A 24,406-nucleotide genomic window follows, 5' to 3' on the forward strand; every position below is an offset into this window, starting at 1 on the left:
CACACGACCTGTGAGCGGGGCGGGTACTCTAACGAACAATATGAAGTACGTAAATAACAACATTCACAATTTTATTTTATTACCATCATTTGTGTTGAGTTTCATTCATTTATATATATATATATATGTATTGACCCCCTTCTTCAAATTAGATGTTTCGGAAGCGGGATGAACTCCTAGCACCAGCTCGCATGCGAGCAATTCAAGAGGAATTGGCGGCATTCTTTCTTGACCACGTGATCCCTGAAGACGGAGAATTCTATGTGGACCCTGAGTCCGTATGATTATATTTGTAAGAGATAATTATTGTATATATGTAGCCGGTAGTGTCAGATAGATATACGAGAACTTGTTGTTCGACCAATCTCTCGGAGAAGGAGAGGTGGTCGATATCACTTCTCTCTGTATATGCATATATGTTCATGACGATCTTCTGTTTCCTTCGTTTGCTTACTAGCTAGCTAGCGTGTCTAGTCCTCTCTATATACGTATGTATAGTACGTAGCGTCAACCAAGCACGGACATAAGAGAGGACACTTCTCTCTATTAATTATAACTAGCTAACACAATATATGAAACACCTAAATTAACCCCCCAAAACCCCCAACCCCCCCCCCTTTCAAAAAAAAACAAAAACCCCAGCCACAGAAGTGCTGACGCGTGGATGCCTATTGGTCCCGGTTGGTGCCACCAACCGGGACCAAAGGGTCTCCTGACTGGGCTCTGCGCACTGCCCACGTGGAGGGCCTTTAGTCCCGGTTATGGATTGAACCGGGACTAAAGGGGGGAGGTATTAGTACCAACACTTTAGTCCTTGTTCCGGAACCGGGACTAAAGGCCCTTACGACCCGGGACTATAGGCCCTTTTTCTACCAGTGAATGCAGGCTTTCGGGCCTAAACTTGCTACTGCCTGTGGGCCTATTGGGCCTTCTGCAGGCCTGAATCCTGGCCCATGTAGGGTTTCTAGTCGTATTCAGGCCGTGGAGGCCCAGTAGGTGGCATTTTTTTGGTTTTTTCTTTTTTATTTCTACATTTTATTGGTTTTTTATTTTTTATTTCTACTTAAAACTAAATACTTACAGTTTTTTAGTGATTTTTTTTGCTTTTAGGTCACAAAAATTATAAACTTTCTGTTAGTGCCATTAGTTTTAAAGTTTGAATAGTTTAAATTTGAATTTTTAAAAATTTGTGTGAATCACTAGTTTATGAATAACTTTACTATAAAAATAGAATTTGTTTTCTATTTATTTTTTATTTATACTTACAACTAAATACTTATAGTTTTTTAGTGATTTCTTTTTGATTTTAGGTCACAAAAATTATAAACTTTCTGTTAGTGCCATTAGTTTTAAAATTTTGAATACTTTAAATTTGTATTTTTTAAAATTTGTGTGAATCAGTAGTTTATGAATAACTTTACTATAAAAATAGAATTTTTTTTTATTTTTTGCTATTTATTTTTTATTTATACTTACAACTAAATACTTATAGTTTGATTTTAGGTCACAAAAATTATATTCTTTTTGCTATTGAAGAATATTATAGTTTTCTTTTAGTTGATCATAACATAATATTTTAATTGATTGTTTTTATTTTCATAAAAGTTTTGTAGTTCATTCTGTTTGCTATTAATTCATTCTTTGAGCTAAATGACTCTGAAATTGGAAAGCATTTAAAAATGAACTCTAAAAAGGTTGAAAGTTGGCATGGTATCATCATTTCACCCACATAGCATGTTCCAAAAAGTAGAGAGGGTTACGACAAAAACTTGATGCACTTCGTATACAAAATGGACAATCACTTCCGGTGATCTGCCTCGCCTTTGAAATGCTTGCCTTTCTTTCGACATTGATGATTGGTCGGAAGAAATCGACGATGGCCCAGGTACACATTCTTCCTGCATTTGTCCAAGTATATACTTTCAGTGTCATCTAAACAGTGCGTGCATGCGTGGTATCCTTTGTTTGTCTGTCCTGAAAGGTTACTGAGAGCGGGCCAATCGTTTATGGTCACGAACAGCAACGCCTTAAGGTTAAATTCCTCCTGTCTGTGCTCATCCCACGTACGTACACCGTTTCCATTCCAAAGCTGTAAAAGTTCTTCAACTAATGGCCTTAGGTACACATCAATGTCGTTGCCGGGTTGCTTAGGGCCTTGGATTAGAACTGGCATCATAATGAACTTCCGCTTCATGCACATCCAAGGAGGAAGGTTATACATACATAGAGTCACGGGCCAGGTGCTGTGATTGCTGCTCTGCTCCCCGAAAGGATTAATGCCATCCGCGCTTAAAGCAAACCATACATTCCTTGGGTCCTTTGCAAACTCATCCCAGTACTTTCTCTCGATTTTTCTCCACTGCGACCCGTCAGTGGGTGCTCTCAACTTCCCATCTTTTTTTTGGTTCTCACTGTGCCATCGCATCAACTTGGCATGCTCTTCATTTTTGAACAGACGTTTCAACCGTGGTATTATAGGAGCATACCAAATCACCTTCGCAGGAACCCTCTTCTTGGGGGGCTCGCCGTCAACATCACCAGGGTCATCTCGTCTGATCTTATACCGCAATGCACCGCATACCGGGCATGCGTTCAGATCCTTGTATGCACCGCGGTAGAGGATGCAGTCATTAGGGCATGCATGTATCTTCTCCACCTCCAATCCTAGAGGGCATATGACCTTCTTTGCTGCGTATGTACTGTCGGGCAATTCGTTATCCTTTGGAAGCTTCTTCTTCAATATTTTTAGTAGCTTCTCAAATCCTTTGTCAGCCACAGCATTCTCTGCCTTCCACTGCAGCAATTCCAGTACGGTACCGAGCTTTGTGTTGCCATCTTCGCAATTGGGGTATAACCCTTTTTGGTGATCCTCTAACATGCGATCGAACTTCAGCTTCTCCTTTTGACTAATGCATTGCGTCCTTGCATCGACAATGACCCGGCGGAGATCATCATCATCGGTCACATCATCTGGTTCCTCTTGATCTTCAGCAGCTTCAACCGTGGCAGCATCATTGGGCACATCGTCTGGTTCCTCTTGATCTTCACCAGCTCCCCCCGTTGCAGCATCACCGTATTCAGGGGGCACATAGTTGTCATCGTACTCTTCTTCTTCATCGTCTTCCATCATAACCCCTATTTCTCCGTGCCTCGTCCAAACATTATAGTGTGGCATGAAACCATTGTAAAGCAGGTGGGAGTGAAGGATTTTCCGGTTAGAGTAAGACCTCGTATTCCCACATTCAGTGCATGGACAACACATAAAACCATTCTGCTTGTTTGCCTCAGCCGCATCGAGAAACTCATGCACGCCCTTAATGTACTCGCGGGTGTGTCTGTCACCGTACATCCATTGCCGGTTCATCTACGTGCATTATATATAATTAAGTGTCCAAATTAATAGAAGTTCATCATCACATTAAAACCAAAGTGCATACATAGTTCTCATCTAACAACATATAGCTCTTCAGAGCATCTAATTAATTAAACCATACATTGAAACTATGTAAAACATTTCAATGCGAAAATAAATGCGATCATAATCACAACCAAGGTAACAATTGATCCAATGGCATAATGATACCAAGCCTCGGTATGAATGGCATATTTTCTAATCTTTCTAATCTTCAAGCGCATTGCATCCATCTTGATCTTGTGATCATCGACGACATCCGCAACATGCAACTCCAATATCATCTTCTCCTCCTCAATTTTTTTATTTTTTCCTTCAACAAATTGTTTTCTTCTTCAACTAAATTTAACCTCTCGACAATAGGGTCGGTTGGCATTTCCGATTCACATACATCCTAGATAAATAAAATCTATGTCACGTTGGTCGGCATAATTTTCATAAACAATAAATGAACCAATAGTTGTAAAGATAATATACATACCACATCCGAATCATAGACAGAACGAGGGCCGGCGGGGGCGGATACCAAAACCATCGCACTATATAAGATGCAATAATAAATGTAAGAAAATGATACAAGTATCTATCTAAACATACAAGTAAGAATATTTTTCCTTTCAGAAAGAAGATAAGAACAAGAGGCTCACCACGGTGGTGTCGGTGATGAGATCGGCGCGGGTGATCGACAGCGGTGAAGACGGGGACGGGGTGTGACAGACCGCTAAATCTAGACAAATCTCGAGGAAAATGGAGCTTGGAGGTCGAGCTTCGAGAGGAGAAAGCTTAAGTAGTGTGGCTCGGGCATTCCATCGAACACCTCATGTGCATAGGAGGTGAGCTAGAGCACCACAAAGCCCTCTCCCCCTCGGCCAGAAAAAACAGAGCACTGTGCTCTGCTCTTGCGCGAGGGGGTATATATAGGCACCTCATTGGTCCCGGTTGGTGGAATGAACCGGGACTAAAGGGGAGCCTTTGGTCCCGGTTCAAGCCACCAACCGGGACCAATGGTGGTGGGCCAGGAGCGAGGCCCATTGGTCCCGGTTCGTCCCACCAACCGGGACCAAAAGGTCCAGATGAACCGGGACCAATGGCCCACGTGGCCTGGCCGGCCCCCTGGGCTCATGAACCGGGACCAATGCCCACATTGGTTCCGGTTCTAGACTGAACCGGGACTAATGGGCTGACCCAGCCTGGACCGAAGCCCTGTTTTCTACTAGTGTAGCCAAACTTTGTTGATGCTCGATGTTGCAACCTAGTAAGAACATTCTCTAAAAAAACCTAGTAAAAATATCACTATATACAGATGTTACATACCTGTTCAAGATACCACTTGATTTTTATTAAAGAGCATACCTGGTGCTGAAAGCTCCCACACAAGCTGGGATATGGGAAAGGGCATTTCCCTTCCCTTAAAGAAAAGAAGACACCACTTTATTTTTATGGTATATATTCCTATATATTGAAGCCAGTCAATCAGGCAGATACTTTCTGTGGTATATTACGAAATTTGGTTTGTAGGATAGAGAATTAACAGCCGCTGGCAGAAGTTGCTCACGTCTTGTTGATATCACCCCCATCTATTCATTCACCCCCACCCCACGCTGGCGACAGGTGAACCCTAGCCCCCTTCTCCTCCAGCTCCTCTCCCCACCCTCTTCCCATGCCGCCGCCGCCCGCGCGGTGCTGCCGGCGGCGGGCTGGTCTTTCCCCGGGCGCGGGGGCTCCTCCTGGCGGTGGTGTGGCTCGGCCGACGGAGGTCTGGCTCACTGGGGTGGTTCCCGCGGGCCTCAGGTGCCTTAGGTGTAGCCGTTGGCTGCGGGGTGGCGCGGTAGTGCGGGGGCTCGGCCGGCGGCGCCTGCTAGGCCCAGATTTGTGCCCTTGGAGACCCATCTGGGCTCGGGCAGGCTGGCGGCTCTCTGCCCGGTGGCGAGGCTCCCTGGAGTTTGAGTTGGGGTGGCAGCGGTCTCTGGGCAGTGGCAGCGTTGGCACCTGGTGTGCTGCAGCGTGGCGGGGGACTTTGCGGGCCCATCTGGGCCACCGGTGGCCTGGGTGCGGTCGGGCCGGTGGTGGCCTAGTTTGTCCCAGATGCCGCGTCCGGTCAGATTCTGCCTCGGCGGTGGAGATAGTCCCCTCCAGCTCGGCTTCTTTGCTGGTGCCCCCGGGTATATTGTTCCCTTTTTCCTCCTTTTGGCCTCGTGCCAATGGCCTCAGGTTGGCGATGAGGTGGATTCCAGGACCGTGGTGGTGCACGTTGGTGGGCGGTTGGTTTGGTGGAGCACTCGGATCGTTCGGGGTGGCGAGGGTTGGGGGTCGGGAGAAATCCCTGTTGGCTCGTTCGGCACCGATTTGGTGATGCCTGTGGGCACCGTCGTTCCTTCCTAAAGGGCTTCAGGTATAACCCCCTCCTCACTGCCCTTCGCATACTGGGGGAAACCCTAGGACCACTAGTAGAAAACAGGGCTTTGGTCACAGCTCAATATACACATTAGTCCCGGTTGCATTACGAACCGGGACTAATGTGAGCATTAGTCTCGGTTCGAGCGGCTAAAGGCACAAGTCCCGGTTCAAATGAAACACTTAGTCCCGGTTTGAGACACGAACCGGGACTAAAGGGCATCGCACCCATTGGTGCCGGTTCGTGTCTCAAACCGGGACTAAAGATAGTCCCGGTTCGTGTCTCAAACCAGGACTAAAGATAGTCCAGGTTCGTGTCTCAAACCGGGACTAAAGGGGTTCGTGTATCAAACTCTACCCCCACCCCCCCCCCCCGTTTTGCAATATTTAAGAATCCTCAAATTGTAAAAGGAAAAAAGATATGCTCAAATTTATGTTTTTTGAATTTTGGTTAAATCTGGTCAAACCGTGGTCAAACAATTTATTCAAGAAATATTAGTGTTACTAAATAATTATGCAAGAATATTAGTGTTACTAAATAATTATTTTAGTTTTTTGAAATTTGGTCAAACTGTGATCAAACTATGGCCAAACTATTTATTCAAGAAATATTAGGGTTACTACATAATTATTGTTTTTTAGAATAATAGTTTCAAACTCAAACAGTGAAACGTGTGACTTCATGGTCAAACTAAACTTTAATAGGATTGACATCTTACTATTGTCAGGAAAACAACAAGTGCAGACTTGGAAACGAGGGGGAATAGAACCCGTAAGTTAAGCATGCTCAGGCTAGAGTAGTGAGAGGATGGGTGACCGGCCGGGAAGTAAGATGATTTGGAATGATGAGAGGTGATTGGAGATTAGAGGTTAAATTGAGCAGTGATGAGGGGTGATTAGAGATTAAATTGTGAAATAATTCAGAAATTTGAAAATCAAGAAAAAATTATTTAAAAAATCATAAAATTTCCTTTTGTCCCGGTTGGTGTTACCAACCGGGACTAAAGGTGGAACTCCAGACAGCGGCCACGTGGAGGGCCTTTAGTCCCGATTCATATAAGAACCGGGACTAAGGGGGGGGGGGGCTTTAGTACTGACCCTTTAGTCCCGGTTCCAGAACCGGGACTAAAGGCCCTCTAGAACCGGGACTAAAGGGCCTTTTTCTACTAGTGGACTTGTCCGGGCGGCAGCGGCGTCATCGTCACTTTCCTTCTTGAAGTTGTTGCTCGGTCAACGCTTTGGTGTTCTTGGAGTGTGGTGGGAAATCTTGGGGGGGGGGGAGCAGTTGCCGGTCTTCTTTGTTTCGTCAAGCTGCCGGTGTCGGCATTTGTTTTTCTTTCTCTCTTTTGGGCATGGTTGTGGTGCGGCCCCCTGTGGTTGCTTTATAATATAAAGCAGGGGGAACCCTTTATTGTCATTTCTAGGATAGAGACACTGTGTTGGATGAACACATGTATTAGTTGGGAAAATGTGTGCCTCCTTAAGTTGACTAGGGAGTCTCATATTTTTCTCATCATTTGCCTCCTTAATTTTACTAGGAGTTTCATATTTTTCGTAGCATGTGCGAATGATCGAGCTGAGTGTAATTTGTTTCCATTGAGTTTGAATACTTTGCGCCCTGTCGGGAAAAAAAATGTCCACTAAGTGTTGTATACCGAACTTTCAGTACTATCTTCCACGCACTACATCTTCAAATTCAGCTAAATACTTTTTAAATGCTTACGAGAGAAGTTAAACAGGGAGTGCTCTCTAATGGGAACATTGCGGTAAAAAGGATAAAAAGCAGTCATTCAATCAAGGAGACGTCATTTTATCATGAAGTTGACAGCCTGTTGAACATTGAACATGAAAATGACATACGATTTCTTGGCTTCTGTGCTAGCACAGATCAGATAGCAATAAAAGTTCGAGGATCTAAAGAGCATATTTACGCCGAGGTACGAGAAAGACTACTCTGTTTTGAGTATATCAACAACGGAAGCCTGAGAAAATATATTACGGGTATGTCATTTGTGGATGTGATACAACTCTTTTGTTGTTGTTGAAAAGATACAACTCTTATCTTTACCTATTTGTCCGTTTCCTTTTTAACTTCCGTTTGACGTGTTTTACCCACAGTTAAGAAATGAGATATACTGGAAAACAATGTCAAGGGTCACTAATTGTGCAATCTAGCATGCATCAATTGAATGTTTGAAACTTTCGTGGCTGAATGCTACTTTTCCATTATGCAGATGAATTAAGGGGACTTGAATGGAAAACACGTTATGAAATAATTAGAGGCATTTGTGAAGGTTTTTTGTACCATCTGCACCACGAAAAGAAAATATATCATATGGATATGAAACCGGAGAATATACTGCTAGATAATGATATGGTTCCGAAAATCACTGATTTTGGTTTATCGAGACTCGATGAAAAGTCACAAACCATGAGTGAAGTCAGTCTTGGATCACTGTAAGCCATGCATCAAAATATCAGACTTCCCTGACATTTACTCTCACATTTTCTGATGTTATAATGCATTGAAATACTGGCCTTTTATGTAGAGGATACTTTGCTCCAGAATACCTATTGCAGGGGAAAATATCATTCAAATCAGACATGTACAGTTTGGGAGTTATAATTATTGAACTAGTGACAGGACAAAAGGTGATCCCCAAGAATAAAAACAATGTGAGTGGTTTTTATCTCACCCTGCATGCAAGCTCTACTTAGAATTGTCCTAACTGTCTACCTGCCATATTTGTTTCTATTTTAATAATCGTACTTAATTTGAATTTTATAGTATTGTATGGCATATGTACATAACCAGTTAAATAATACATATTGGACGAGAAGTACAAGCCATGTGATGGTCTTTCTCAAACAATATACACAAAGACATGAAAGTAAGCTCTTTACAAATTGTGATATTGACTTACACATTAGTTGTATGACGATCTCGGAAATTGATTCTGATAGATGATAGCATCATGGGATGGCTCTAAACGTTTATATTTCAGCCATGTGGACCCCAACTCACCTGCCATGTCTTTTCCTAACTTCCCGGACTTTCTAAATCATGTCTAATATACCACTCTAGTTTATTTATATGTGACATTCACGGGTTTAGGAAATACCCACACACACATGCTTGTTTTCCTCCTAGAGAACACAAGTTGTGAGCGTTGTTTATTTTGTTATGAAACCGCATCAAGAGGGTAAGGAGCTCCTGCACATTCATATATAAGGAAGACTGACCCGGTTTAGAAAGAAAGGTAGGCCCAAAACCATATACTCCCTCCGTTCCTAAATATAAGTCTTTTTAGAGATTCCAACAAGTGACTACATACGGAGCAAAGTGAGTGAATCTACACTCTAAAATATGTCTAAATACATTCGTATGTTGTAGTTCATTTAAAATGTCTAAAAAGACTTATATTTAGGAACGGAGGAAGTAGAATGTGGTTGATTAAAGGACGACCATGCAAAACCCTCACAAACGAGACAAACCCCGTAGCTAAACTAGGCCATGAGCGTCACCCAGCCAGCCCAGTCCCCGCGGCCGCCGTGCTCGCCTCCCCGTCATTTAATTGCAGAACGCATGAGGTGATTAGAGAGAGAGAGACTAGTAGGTTAGATGGCTGGGTGTGGGTGGCATTGGCTACTGACTTGGCATGTCCAGTCAGCTTTGACTCTGGTCAAAACCGTTTGACCAGCCCAAAACCAAGACAAGGGTTGTGTTTTGAACCATGTGGCAGGTTTAGGGTGTAATTCGAATAGTTTTGGAGTTGAGGGTTGTAAATCAAACTGGATGGTTAGTTGGAGGTTGAAATGTGGACTTTTCTCTCTCTGCGAAATACAAACACTAGCAACCCAACGTCCCCAGCTTTTGCTGAGTCGTTCATGCCCTCTTGAAGTTAGACAACGCCATCACTGGTCCAAGCTGATCTCCACCGCCGAAGTTGATTGTCATCTGCAGTGAGTTGTGAGCGAGTTCTTTTACAGTGCCTTCAAGAAAACAACACACATGCACAATTGTTCCTGAAATAGGCTTTCCCTTCGCTTTATAAAGAAAGCCACCATATCGTCCATACAACAAGTTCAAGTGCTCTAAAATAAAATATTCTGCTGGGGTATCAACACAAACACACCCAAGAGAATCACAAGATAAATAAGAAAAAGGACCACCAAGTGGCTGAAGCCTCAGGGGACCTGCCGTGAGGCAAGTCGATGAGAAGCAACATTCATCACATCCACCATGAGGCCCAGCCGATCGTGATCTCACTGTCTAGATAACGGGTGCCAATGTCTAGACAAACGGGTGACTGTGTTTTGCAAAAATGCAAGGAATTTGAAGATTGAGTTAGAGGCCCGCCTATGGCGCTGGTCTCTCTACCGATGAGTGGATCGTGCACTGCGCCCTTGAAGCCTCCTTTATGGAGATCTTCAAGGGTGAGGAGCTCTTCTGGCAGCGTAGGGGGGGGGGGTGTTGCAGAATTGGCTCCTGAAAGGGGACGCTTATACCGGCTATTTCTAGGCAATGCCTGGCATTGGAAATGCACCCTCCCTTGTTTGTGGGGGTGGAAATGTCCTCCTTGAGCAGCCAAGAAATTTTACATCCCCCATCTACCCCCCTTCTTTAAGGAGCTCTTCACACGGTACCCCGTTATGGGGTTTCCTTGTCAAATGACTATTGGCTAGTGGCGGCCAAAGTTTCCGCGATTGAGAATGGGGAGCTGACACTACCATTATTGCCGGAGGAGGTGGGTAGAGCAGTTTTAGCCTTGAAGGCTATTTCAGAGACTAGCCCCATTGGCCTGTCAGTGGCCTTTTTCCAGAAAATCTGGCCACAACTTCAGCCTGTGATCATGCCCATGTTCCATAAATTCTATATTGGGACTCTTGACATGGCGCGCATGAACTTTGGTGTAATTACATTGATCACAAAAATAGTTGGTGCCATTGTCAAAACCGACAGACCTCGGGTAGGGGGCCTGAGTTGCTTGATTGGATCAATGGTAACAAGAGAAAGAACACACGACGTTTACCCAGGTTCAGTCCCTCTCTATGAAAGTAAAACCCTATGTCCTGCTCTTGCTTATAATATGAATGTATCAAAGTACATAGTTGATCTACCTCGAGATTGTGAGTTGTGGCCTAAACTCTAGGGGTATGATGATGACGAATTTATGGATGATCTCTACGGACTAAACCCTGTAGATTATGTAGGCACTAGGGGTACCTAGGGTTACATATGGTCGGTTCCCATCTAAGGTTTTGCATGCCAAATCTAATTAGATATGCTTGAAGTACATGGCAAGTCCTCGGTCGCCGCATAATGAAGGCCTCTAGAGTCTCCCTCCTTGATGGGCTGGTGGACCGGCCCATACATCAGTCCAGCTGGGCTAGGACCCCCTAGTCGAGGACGTTGTCAGTTTGGGTGACGGATATTCGACCCTTTAGGCTGATTACGATGATTAATGCCCTAGCTAATTTTTGCCAAGGTATGTGCAACACGCTTTGCACGGGTGGTAGAGCGACTCTCACACCCTTAGCAGTTTGCATTCCCGAAGGGTTGTTGTATGTCTGATGGGATACTGGTCTTTCATGAGATACTCCATGACGTTAGGAGAAGCCACCATAAAGGCATCTTCCTCAAGCTTGATTTCCAAAAGGAATACGCCCACCTTGATTGCTCCTTCTTCCACTTGGTGCTTGAGCGAAGGGGGTTCGATGACCGGTAGTGCTCATGGATCATCAAGTTAGTCCAAAGTCCGGTGTAGCAATACGATGATCATTATTAACGGGGAGATGGGCCCCTTCTCTAGCTCGTCGTGGGGGGTGAGGTACATGGACCCTATTTCCCCTCTCCTCTTCAACCTTGTGGTCGATGCCCTGGCGGCCATTTTGGACAAAGCTAGAATGGCCTGGCACATCTCGGGGGTGGTTGGGCATCTTATTCTTGGGGGTGGAGTCATGCATCTTCTGTATGTGGATGATACCATGATTATGGTGGAGGGCTCGGATCTTGACATCGTCAATCTCAAGTTCCTCCTCTATTTTGAAGCCATGTGGTGGTTTTAGGGTACTCTAAGGCCAAGTAGCGGGGGATAGTGGACTAATTGAATTGCATATTGTCCACATTCCCCATTGCATACCTGAGTATGCCGCTATCTGACTCGAGGGTTTCGTGGAATGAGTTGAACTGCTTATGGAGCGGGTCGCGTCTAGGGCGGAACCTTGGTGCGGTAATTTTAAATCCAAAGCGAGTAAAACCGTCCTGATTGATTCCATCCTCTATAGAGTCCCCATGTATATGATGGGGTTGTATATCCTACCGGAAAGGGTGCATAGCTTGTTTGATAAAGACCTCTTCTGATTCTTCTGGCAGGCGATGGATAGCCGACAAAAATACCATATCACTACTAAGGAAAAGCCTAGCAGCAGCGCGGGTTTTAGGCCTATCAGTAGCACGGGACGATGCGCTACTGATAAGGCGCTACAGCTAACGTGTAGCCGTAGCGCCTGTCGTCCCACGCTACTGCTATACATGGATAGCAGTAGAGCGCTTTGGTGAAGAGCGCTGCTGATAATATCTGCAGCGCTTTTTACAGGGAGGCGCTACTGATAAGGCGGCGCTACTGCTAACTTTGTTCCCCTCGCTACTACTAGTTTTATTAGTTTTTTTCTGCATATTTATTTTGTATTTGAATAGGCTTTATACAATAATCTTTAGCATATCATACACATACAAATGTAATCATAGCATATACATACAACTAGTCTCATCAAATCATGTCATCATCATAATCATCATCCAACACAAAGTGGTCTCTCGTCATCATCTCGAAAATAGCGATACAGGTCTCGATTACTTGCAACTACATCATCATCCATCTAAACAATGATATACGCGAGAAGAGCTATCACTTTGAGTGAGAGCGGAACTATGCAGTACATGAGTTCGTATCCCTCTCTCGCATTAGCATGAACCTAAACTAACTACTGCCTGTCGCTCAGAAACCAGAAACCGGTACACATGGGCCTGACACTCCGGCCACTCGTCGTATATATACTCCTGACGTAGCACTTCTTCGCCATCAATGATCTATGCACCTGCATCGTCACATGAGTCGATGATATGCAACATATCTAGTTGAGCAACAGAAAGAGACAGACTTGGCAAAAATAGAAGCAACATATCATACGCATAAATAACAAAGTTGATCGTACCCAAAATGCCCTAACTAGAGTGATCGTCGCTAGTCGAGGAGGACGGTTTAATTACGTCACAAATAAAGTTTCGTCGTGCATAACTCAAAGTTTCGTCATAGAGAAAGTATGAACTAAACGAACACATTGTCATATACCGACAATCACTCCAACATGTCGTGCCATCCATCCAAGTCAGGGAGATAGTCCCCGAGCCTAGTGAAAGGCTTCAGGTCAAGACGCTGAGAGGCTACTCGTGTTCGGACGTCTTCCCGCGACATTTGTCCATCTTCGTAGAACATCCCTGTTTTTCCGACGACCTCCTTCATGATGATTTGGGCAAGTTCGCGCTGGATGTGATAGAACTCAGCTCGAAGTCGATGATCCTCGATATCTCCTACGTTCTTTGCCCATTGCAGAATATGGGCATCGCCGGATGTAGGTGACATGCAAAGGTTCTGGTGATCCCGTCTGTACTCCAGCATGTGGTGTAGGACATAGAATCCATCATTAAGAGAATCACTCGGTTGCTGGATGCAGCAGAAGTCGGTCTTATGGCCGAAGGCGAGCCTCCCGCCCCTTCTCTTCTTGTCCTGGACCTCTCCACCCCGTGGTTCATAGTAAAACGTAGCACTGTCGAGAACATCCTTGATGTGGGTGTAATCCTTTTTGTTAATGTTCTTGGACGAGAACAAGTAAAGAGCATGGGAGTATCAGGGGTAGAGGATGATGAGGACGGCGCGCCCGCTGCTGCGCAAAATAAATACACCTCAAATTAATTAGCCTCCACCGTGCAAATGAATGATTGAAATCGAAGGAAGGAAATCCGCGCGGATGACTTACAGGGGATGATATCGCCTCCTTGTCCTTATTGGCGAGCATGAAATTGACGATGTATTCCGTCGCGTATTCATGGTGCTTTGCACAGACTTCCAAGAAGCCCTCATGCATGAAGTACGAGTCAACGACACAGATATGAGGTATCTGCTCAACCCCGATGATGTAGTTCATGTGCAAGGCATAAAGGCAGACGAACATAAAATCCAGCTTCTTCACGTGAAACATGTCAAATATGTAATCGAATCGAAGGAAGAACTTATCGGCGGGGAAGAAGTCGACGTACGACGATTGCCGCGGAATGTTAACCACGTAGAGTGGGTATCCTGGATCTTTCGAGGCGATGACGCCTTTCTCTATCCGCAGCACATCGTCATGAAGTCTCCTTAGATCGCCGAATCTGGCCCCTAGCGCTGCTGCAGGTAGGATTGGTTGACTGGGGATATGCAATTTATCCGCATCGGGGATATCTGTACGGTCTTGAACCCGAGGCTGCTGAGGTGGCTGGATCATAGAATCAGCTTTCTTGCCTTTCCTCGGTCTCTTCCTAGGATTCTTTACCAGAAGGTCGTCTATAATACGTTGAGCCTCCCGAGGTGGCAATTCAGGCACCGACTCATGACGCTCAAACACTGAGTAAGCACCAGTATAGACATACTGTTGAGTGCCATCCTCATCCTCGTCCTCGTCCTCATCCATGGCGACATCATCAGCGACTAATGGAGCCTCTTCCTTACCCCATCCGCTATCACCCAACCCGACACCCGACGCTAATTGGGTAGGTGGGGTGTTGATGTTCATACCTTGCTGAGGCTGCGTGCTCGTGGGTGTGCTCCCGACCGCCTCCAAACGAAGCAGACTCTTTGGCCACAACAGGACCCACCCATTGCAACAATAACCAAGCTGCCGCGGGGTCTCGTCGCCATCCCCCCTAGTACCAGAGGAGGCAAATTCTCGTGGCCCAGTTTGACACTGGCCATGGAAACCTTGAAGACGTTCGGGGGGATCGGCCGGCTGTGGAACAATGGTTCTTTCGGCTTCATTATCGTTGCCTTCCCCACGTCCACCTTCTGGTCGCTGATGATGTACAATATGGTGCACGGGGTTTTGTCGGCCTGCAAAGAAAAGTCTGCGACGTGCGACATCCGAAAAGCAATGAAAACGGGAGATTATACATTTATTGAAGGGGGCCGGTGTGACAGATACCGTGAGGGTGTCGAGCTCAGCCAAAGACGAAGCACCGCCGAGCACGTCCGGTGTGGGAGCCAGTGCGGGAGCAGGTGCTGGTTCAGCGCTAGTCGAGCTGCTCCCCAAGAAGTCAGCAAGGGAAAAGTCCGCTGCATTTTTTTCTGGATTTTGCCAGGTCCAATTGAAAACGGCCGAAACCAAGGAAGTAGACATATCTACAACCATCTGTTTTTGCGGCAGCTACAACTATTGCGACTGTCTGAGATGATTTCTTCTCAACCGCAATCTCAACCTTCTTGTTGATGTTTTCTTCGGTTAACCTCCGTCTTTCCTTTCTCTCCTCCGTGGTCTCACTGTAGTACTTCTTCCATGTGGCGCCGTCTCAGACACCGTGCACGCGTCCATATGACGGTCGAGTATCCACCGGGAGTTGTTTCAATATGTTCAACGCCTGGTTGAATGAAGTGTCCCACTTGGGCCTCGCCAACGCCTTAGACGGCGAGTCGCTCTCGGCCACAATCCACTGCTGCTCTCTCTGCAAAAGGCACAAGGATCGTTTACAAATATGCATGACTAACGTGTAGTCGAATTGATCAGAAACTAAAATTACCAGCAGTCTCATGAACTCCGTCGTGAGCATGTTCGTCTCGAAAACCTTCTTCACTGGGTCCCAACGGTGCCGGGCCCTGAGGACGTCAGGCTCCCGCGGGACGGTGAACTCCGCTATGGGGTCTAGGATGCCCCGACTCGCGGCTTCCGCGTCCTCCTTGGCCCATATGGACCTCTTCCCGCCGTAACCACGGCTTTTGAGGTGGTGGCACCTACTGTTCCTCTGTTGAAAGCCCTTCATGTACTTCGACTTTTTTTGGCATCTTCAGCCTCGCAAGCCGCCTTGAATATTTCAAATTGCTCTGTCGTGATTGTCGGATTATCCTTTACAATCTCGGAGTAGGGTTCCTTTTTGACGATCTTTGCTTTCACCCTTGTTTTCCAGGCGGCCAACGCGTTGCTAAACTTGGACATGGCGTGTTTGTTTATCTTCTTCATTGCCGGGTCCTTATCAGGATCTTTATAATCCTTTTCATTTCGGCCCAGGAACAAGAATATCTGGTGCAGCTTCTTTAGGAGGGAGGGCCTCATATTATCTGTAGTTTCTCATCGTTGATGGTGGCGGTTGTCCGTACGATGCAGCCTATTTGATTGCCATAGCACGCGCGCGCTTGCTCGGGCACGATTGGCTCAAAATTGCCGTCGTCCACCGACGTGACCACCAGTCTAGTAGTCCTGAGTTTCTTAGGAAGTCGTTGCCTCTTTGCTTTCGGTTCTATACCGGCTCCGCTCCCCGAGGCAGTCTCAGCGCCGGTCTCGATGCCAGTCTGAATCTCAGCGCCGGTCTCAGTCTCAGCACCGGTCTGCGTGTCGGTCTCAGTCCCCGATGCGACGACTGGTGGCCCCAGCAACAACATCGGTTGATCGTCGGCAAGGCTCAAAAATTCTTCTGCCGCCAGGTAGACGTCGTCGCAATAACCAGAACCCTGTCCTTCATCGTTGCTAGCCATGTTTCCTACGATTAAATCTAGTCAATTAATTCTAGACCTAATAAAATGAATAATGACATAAAAAAGGCCTATGTTTTGCAGGAACGTTGACTCCTTTCCGGTACAGCCAATCCCGGGCACTCGATATGTCCTAATTTGTAGCACAAGTCATGCCGAAATTCACGGAAAATTTCGGCATGACCTTTGTTAAAAAGTGAACAAATCGAGAACCTGAAATTTGCCGGAATGGAAATGAATCAACATTCCGGCAAAACATAGGCCACTCAGCTTCATTCCCTGGAAATAACAAAAGGCCACTTTGGCACAATTGAAACATGGGCAAACACAATTGAGGAATTTGCATATATCCTGACCACTTCAAATTTGCATGTCCTAGCGTTTGACACTTCAAGAAATTCTACACAAATCTCATGCTCTCTCAAACTCAATTCAAAAACCAAATATAGATTATATTTAGTTAACTACTGAACTTAACTTTACTCTAAACTAAACCCTACTGCCCTAATTAACATCTAGTTAAACAAACTCAATTCAAAAACTAAACCCTACTGAACTAATTAACATCTACATTATCTACTACTTAACATCTATTATTACCCTAACTAAAAAGCATCAACATTATCTACTACTTAACATTAACATCTATTAACTAAAAATGATAGGTGGGGGGCTTACAGAGAGGGGAGAGACGGTGGCGGGGAGGTGCTCGGCAACGGAGGTAGGGGCGGCGAGGGTGGGCTCAGGATCGGGACATGGTGGTCCTGGCGGGCTCGGGGGCGGTGAGGTCGAGGGAGGCGACGGTGAGGTCGAGGGCGGCCCAAGAGGCGGCGGCAGTGAGGCTGGGCGGCCTCGGGCGGCGGCCGTGAGGATGAGCGCGGTGTCGACGCCTGCAGGAGACGGCGGCTAAGTGGGGGCGATGGCGAAGTGGGGCGAGGAATCGATTTGCGGGAGAAGTGGTGGCCGGGGGGAAACCGTTTTTGGTTAAGTCGAAAGTAACGGTAGCGTGTTACAAAAAATGCGCTATAGCTAAGTTAGCTATAGCGCGTTTCAGAGAATGTGCTACTGCTACGTCTTCATCATTTTTTCCCTTTTTCATTTATTTTTCTTTACATTTTATATTTTTCCTTTCTCCTTTTTCTATTTCTTTCATTTTCATTTACTGTTCTATTCGTTTTTTATTTTATTTTATTTTCATTAGCAGTAGCGCTTTACGCATAAACGCGCTGCTATAATATATTAACGGTAGCGCGATTTTTGGAAGATCGCTACTACTATGTGTAGCCCATCGGCTAAGTGATTGGAATTTTAGTAGTAGCGAGTTTTCGGTGAGAAGCGCTACTGATATATGTCCATCTGCAGCGCGCTTATTTTGCATGACAGCAGTAGCGTGCTTTTTTAACAAGCGCTACTGCTAAAGTTTTGTATATAACGTTTTTCCTAGTAGTGTATGGTAAAGATGGCTGACATCTGCATGCCAAAGGATCTGGGAGGGATCAACATTCTTGTGTCACGATGCATGAACGTGGCCCTTATGCCGCACTCGGTATGGAGGATCATTCGTGGAGGGAGGGGGTTTATGGTTCCAGCTTACCAATGCAAAGTACTTGCCGGGCGTTGCATATGTTCCCGTATGGAGGGATCCCAGATTAAGAGGTCCATCCAGCGGATCAAGAAGGAAATTCGCCTGGGGTTATCCTTCTCGGCAATGGAGAGTGGACCCTATTCTGGCTTGGCCTGCGGATAGATGGAACCTCATTATGTGTGGGTTTTCCAAACTTGTTTGCCACCTGCTCCGATCCGATGGTGTTAGTCTCCATGACTTCCCATAATGACCATTGGAACATCCTGTTCCGATGGTCATTTGGAAAGGCGGAGTCCATAGAGTGGGCCAGTTTGCGAGCTGCCCTCTCGCTGGTGCTGGCGAATTATCTGTCGGCTAGGCATATCATGCCCTGTGTCGTAGGCTGGCTATTGCTTGAACCCCTCCCCGTTCTGTAAAGAGCCCTTACGCTTGAAGATTAAAAATTTTGTTTGGAAATTATTGTGGAATCACCTCCCGTGAACGAAGGTGATCAAAAGACGTGGCCTGAGGAATGGGATGTGCCTGTGTCCTAGAGACTTGGACCCACATCCTCTTCTCTTGATTGGCGACAAGAGTTTTTTGGAGTTTTGTCCGTGAGGCTTTGGACTTGGCCGGATTCCATCTAACCCATGCCAGCTAGACTAGGAGGAGGAGACGCTTCTTCTAGCTGGTGTTTGCGGCGTTAGCGTGGACTTTATGGACGACACATGCACATTTATTGTCGGTATTGACCAGCATCAAAAGTTATAATTTCGCCATGAACCGCACATGACCACCCCGCCGAACCTTGGGGAGGGGGGGGCTCTAGCCAAAGCATTATCCATTTCCAACTCAACATCTGACATCTCCAACATGGGATACAACGACGGGAAGGGGAGCCCCCCCCCCCCCCCCCACCCGCCGCCGCTACTGCCCAAGTCTCCATCTACATGGTCGGTGGGTGAGCTTTGATGGAGAAGCATGGTCGCAGCGAGACGGCCCCTGGGCTCCTCCACTATCTCCTACCCCAGATCCGACATCTCCGACATGGTTGTCCAAAACGGTTGTGACAATGCAGGGGATGACGGCGACGATGGTGATGTCCACGAGCTGCAAATGCTACTCATCCCCGTGGACCGGCGTCCACACATTGAAGGTGTTTCAGTTAACTACCCTAGCTTATGCAGAAGCCGTGTGTATGCTTATTGTGTTTATATTCTCTTGATGGTCCATTTGAGATAAGAAAATCCATGCCTTGTCGAAAAAGCTACTGGGCAAAAAACTACGATTCCAGGAGCGACACAGGCTGGGTGCCACGTGGTTTTTTTTTTTACTTAACCACCAATGACCGGTGTGTTTACGCCGTCGATGATGAAAGCAGTCTCCTCTGAAGTTTAATCACTTGTGGGCGCAAAAAAACATTAGTGGAGAGGTTTAGGTGCCCAGAAGTGATTTAGTATAGTTAGTGTTAGGATAACATTATCTCTAATGCAGTTTCGTAAGTGTTAAGTAAATTAGTGTTTGAGTTCTAGCACTTGTGGTAGTACATGTCCAACAAGTATTCTTGGAGGTGTGGATGCTAAGCAAATGTCGTATTAAAGTTAGTTTGTCATGCATGGTCGCACAAAGTTGATCCATGCCGATGTGTCCGTTTGTAGAGCTTAGGAATTGTAGCATCGCATGCATTTGGTTTGCCGGCGTCTAGAGTCTGGCCATGTTTAGTTAGCCGAGTTCGAGTGATATAGCTGTCGATCAGGTTGGCGTGTATGTATGTGTACACTAAACCATATTGTGCTTTGGACCAGATTGTAACATGTGGGAATACTTTTGGGCAATAAAGTGAAAAAGGGGTGCAACATGCGCCGTTGGCTATAATGTTTGTGTGTGCATGTGTTTGTTATCTTTGATGTGATCAATAAACCACCAGAGATAGGGTCAAACTGCTGCCAACCTGCAGAACCGAGCCATAACTCCGTGCAATAGTAATGGTGTACAAACCAACCGGATCTGAGCAAAACGAGCAACCATCACCTCTCAACCATGAAGGTCAACCTTTGTTGATGGCTACCACCACCACCGCAACAACTATGGCCTTAGCCTCCATCTGATGTTCTTTTTTTTAAATGGACACTCGGGGGGGGGGGGGGGGGGGGGGGGGGGGGGGAGGTCTCCACACCTGAATATATTTCAAAGTGGCCTTAATGTCATCAGATTGATCCAGTTTATAAAGGAAACCGGACAAAAACCGTACAAGAGAGGGTAGAACAAGAAGAGAAAGAACAAAATGGACGCCGAATACAAGGCACACCTAGCTAGAAGACCAAGGACAACACCACAAAAAGGCACAATATAGATGAGGGGAGTCATCAAAGGATCACAATACCAAGAATTAGCAAGCGGCCTAACGCACCACACCGTCGTGCGTACAGAATACCACGGCGCAACATAGGAGTACCCACAATCAAGGAGTGACAAGCACGAACCTTGACTGGGAGCTCCGCCATGAAAATTCACGAACGTTTAGCAGGTTGGGGAGGCATCTTGCATCATCATTGAACAAAGATGAATTAAGACAACGCCAAGAACATGAAGCTCGCAGCACCACAACAGCAGCCATGGGAGGTCTTGAGCAAGCACAACAACAAGGGCGACACCGACACCACCATACCACCGTTGAATCATCCGGCCGCACCATCGCCACCAACATTCCGCAGCAAGCACCACCTACACATCAACCAAGAGGACCCCAAGATGATGCCTTCGAGAAGGACCACGACACCAGTGCACCGCCATCATCCGCACCGGGAGTACCTGGGCTAGGGGTTTCCCTCGAGGTCTCAACTTCCATCGTCATCTGACCAAGCAAGGTGAGCTTTGAACATTGGTCGTCTGGTCGCCACCCAACAACACACCGCAAAGGGGAGAGGTGTGGTACATGAACAAGGTGGTCCAGAGAGGAACACACACCGCTAACCCGACTTCCGATGGAAGGATCAAAACCACTCGAAGGAGTGGCCGAGACTAGATGACGCTGACACAGGAATCTACCAAGTCGATGCCTTCAGGAAGGAATGCGACACAAAGCACGCCGCCATAGACTGATCCGGGTGGACCAAGAACAAGGGTTTCCCCTGGTGCCTCGACGGGGAAGTTACTGTGACAGTGATGCCTCCAAGGAGGTACGCGGCACCCTCGGGCGTCGCCATCGCTGGCTCCAACCGGAGGGGCTTTCGCCCAAGTGAACAAGCCACCTTCGAGAAGCACCGATAGACCGTGATTTGCTGCTCCCTGCTCCCGCCACCTACTACACAAACACATAGCCGCCACCAGCCACCAAGCAGCAAGTCAGTACTTGAGCCGGGAAGGCTGCCACCCCAACCCGATGCCCAGCAGAACAAGCAGCGAGTCCAAACTCGCACAGCCCACCGCCCCCAACTGCCATAGCTGCCCAGCCGACGCGTGAGGATCAGGTTTGGACGCGGCAGCCAGGATCTGGAGCTCGACGCCGCCGGCCGGAGCACGCCTAGCTTGCGGTGGCGCTGCAACCGCCAAGTCACGCAACAGAGGAGCCGAACCCCCAGCCCACCACCTCCATCCGCGTCGGACGCCGCCCGCGAGGGCCCAGATCTGGCCTGAACGGGCACCCACGAGCGCAACCGAGCACCCGCAACGGCGCGCCAACCGCCGCAACCACGCACCGCAATGCGCATCGAAGACCACCTCCGCCGCCACAAGCGAGCACGCTGCCCTAGAGCTGAGCGCTGGGCAGCAGCCAGTCACCCGTTAGTTCCCCATCTCGCGAGCAAACATTAGCCGAAAAGAGCATGCCCCTGAAGGAAATATGCCCTAGAGGCAATAATAAAGTTATTATTTATTTCCTTATATCATGATAAAAGTTTATTATTCATGCCAGAATTGTATTAACCGGAAACATAATACATGTGTGAATACATAGACAAACAGAGTGTCACTACTATGCCTCTACTTGACTAGCTCATTAATCAAAGATGGTTATGTTTCCTAACCATGGACAAAGAGTTGTCATTTGATTAACGGGATCACATCATTAGTTGAATGATCTGATTGACATGACCCATTCCATTAGCTTAGCACCCAATCGTTTAGTATGTTGCTATTGCTTTCTTCATGACTTATACATGTTCCTATGACTATGAGATTATACAACTCCCGTTTGCCGGAGGAACACTTTGTGTGCTACCAAACGTCACAACGTAACTGGGTGATTATAAAGGAGCTCTACAGGTGTCTCCAAAGGTACATGTTGGGTTGGCGTATTTTGAGATTAGGATTTGTCACTCCGATTGTCGGAGAGGTATCTCTGGGCCCTCTCGGTAATGCACATCACTGAAGCCTTGCAAGCATTGCAACTAAGGAGTTAGTTGCGGGATGATGCATTACAGAACGAGTAAAAAGACTTGCCGGTAACGAGGTTGAACTAGGTATGGGATACCGACGATCGAATCTCGGGCAAGTAACATACCGATGACAAAGGGAACAACGTATGTTGTTATGCGGTCTGACCGATAAGAGATCTTCGTAGAATATGTAGGAACCAATATGAGCATCCAGGTTCCGCTATTGGTTATTGACCGGAGACGTGTCTCGGTCATGTCTACATTGTTCTCGAACCCGTAGGGTCCGCACGCTTAAGGTTACGATGACAGTTATATTATGAGTTTATGCATTTTGATGTACCGAAGTTTGTTCGGAGACCCGGATGTGATCACGGACATGACGAGGAGTCTCGAAATGGTCGAGACATAAAGATTGATATATTGGAAGCCTATATTTGGATATCAGAAGTGTTCCGGGTGAAATCGGGATTTTACCGGAAAACCGGGAGGTTACCGGAACCCCCCGGGAGGTACATGGGCCTTAATGGGCCTTAGTGGAAGAAGAGGAGAGGCGGCCAGGGCTGGGCTGCGCGCCCCTGCCCCCCTAGTCCGAATAGGACAAGGAGAGAGGGGGCCGGCGCACCCCTCCTTCTCTCTCTCTCTGTTCCCACCTCGCGAATCCTATTCCAACTAGGATTGGGGGGGAAGTCCTACTCCCGGAGGGAGTAGGACTCCTCTTAGCGCGCCCTATGATGGCCGGCCGGCCTCCCCCTCTTGAACCTTTATATACGGAGGCAGGGGCACCCCTAGAGACACAAGTTGATCCACGTGATCATATTCTTAAGCGTGTGCGGTGCCCCCTTCCACCATAATCCTCGATAATATTGCAGAGGTGCTTAGGCAAAGCCCTGCAACAGTAGTACATCAAGAACGTCCCCACGCCATCGTGCTGACGGAACTCTTCCCCGACACTTTGCTGGATCGGAGTCCGGGGATCGTCATCGAGCTGAACGTGTGCTAGAACTCGGAGGTGCCATAGATTCGGTGCTTGATCGATCGGGCCGTGGAGACGTACGACTACATCAACCAAACGCTTCCGTTGTCGATCTACAAGGGTATGTAGATCACACTCTCCCCTCTCGTTGCTATGCATCACCATGATCTTGCGTGTGTGTAGGAATTTTTTTGAAATTACTACGTTCCCTAACAGTGGCATCCGAGTCAGGTTTTATATGTTGATGTTATATGCACGAGTAGAACACAAGTGAGTTGTGGGCGATATAAGTCATACTGCTTACCAGCATGTCATACTTTGGTTCGGCGGTATTGTTGGACGAAGCGGCCCGGACCGACATTACGCGTACACTTACGCGAGACCGGTTCTCCCGACATGCTTTGCACATAGGTGGCTTGCGGGTGACAGTTTCTCCAACTTTAGTTGAACCGAGTGTGGCTACGCCCGGTCCTTGCGAAGGTTAAAACAGCACCAACTTGACAAACTATCGTTGTGGTTTTGATGCGTATTGGTTCTTGCTTAAGCCCGTAGCAGCCACGTAAAACTTGCAACAACAAAGTAGAGGACGTATAACTTGTTTTTCCAGGGCATGTTGTGATGTGATATGGTCAAGACATGATGCTAAATTTTATTGTACGAGATGATCATGTTTTGTAACCGAGTTATCGGCAACTGGCAGGAGCCATATGGTTGTCGCTTTATTGTATGCAATGCAATCGCGCTGTAATGCTTTACTTTATCACTAAGCGGTAGCGATAGTCATGGAAGCATAAGATTGGCGAGACGACAATGATGCTACGATGGAGATCAAGGTGTCGCGCCGGTGACGATGGTGATCATGACGGTGCTTCGGAGATGGAGATCACAGGCACAAGATGATGATGGCCA

At 46.9% G+C, this 24,406-nt stretch overlaps 1 pseudogene; it reads left to right on the forward strand.

Moving 5' to 3' along the window:
• The window catches only part of LOC123153883 (putative receptor-like protein kinase At4g00960), a 53,746-nt pseudogene that overhangs the window by 17,118 nt on the left and 12,222 nt on the right, over positions 1–24,406 (forward strand).

Source organism: Triticum aestivum, chromosome 7A (assembly GCF_018294505.1).
Source record: "Triticum aestivum cultivar Chinese Spring chromosome 7A, IWGSC CS RefSeq v2.1, whole genome shotgun sequence".
In the NCBI taxonomy this organism is placed as follows: Eukaryota; Viridiplantae; Streptophyta; class Magnoliopsida; order Poales; family Poaceae; genus Triticum; species Triticum aestivum.